Raw genomic sequence first — 606 nt, 5'->3', positions numbered from 1 at the left:
CTGGTAACATATATACACAACTACTGCTACTGACTGGTAACATTGAACACAACTACTGCTACTGACTGGTAACATATATACAACTACTGCTACTGACTGGTAACATATATACACAACTACTGCTACTGACTGGTAACATATATACACAACTACTGCTACTGACTGGTAACATATATACACAACTACTGCTACTGACTGGTAACATTGAACACAACTACTGCTACTGACTGGTAACATTGAACACAACTACTGCTACTGACTGGTAACATATATACACAACTACTGCTACTGACTGGTAACATTGAACACAACTACTGCTACTGACTGGTAACATATATACACAACAGCTGCTAGTGACTGGTAACATATATACACAACTACTGCTACTGACTGGTAACATATACACACAACTACTGCTACTGACTGGTAACATATATACACAACTACTGCCACGGACTGGTAACATATACACACAACTACTGCTACTGACTGGTAACATATATACAACTACTGCTACTGACTGGTAACATATATACACAACTACTGCTACTGACTGGTAACATTGAACACAACTACTGCTACTGACTGGTAACATATATACACAAC

The 606-nt window shown here is 38.1% G+C and overlaps 1 protein-coding gene across 1 annotated transcript in view; it reads left to right on the top strand.

Annotated features, from left to right (window-relative positions):
- zgc:158659 (uncharacterized protein LOC791141 homolog) overlaps nucleotides 1–606 on the top strand; it is a 34,178-nt gene that overhangs the window by 21,290 nt on the left and 12,282 nt on the right. The gene's annotated exons all lie outside the window — the stretch shown is intronic.

Source organism: Micropterus dolomieu, linkage group LG12 (genome assembly GCF_021292245.1).
Source record: "Micropterus dolomieu isolate WLL.071019.BEF.003 ecotype Adirondacks linkage group LG12, ASM2129224v1, whole genome shotgun sequence".
NCBI lineage: Eukaryota > Metazoa > Chordata > Actinopteri > Centrarchiformes > Centrarchidae > Micropterus > Micropterus dolomieu.
Note: the sequence above shows the minus strand (reverse complement) of the source record. Positions and strands in the feature narration are given on the sequence as shown.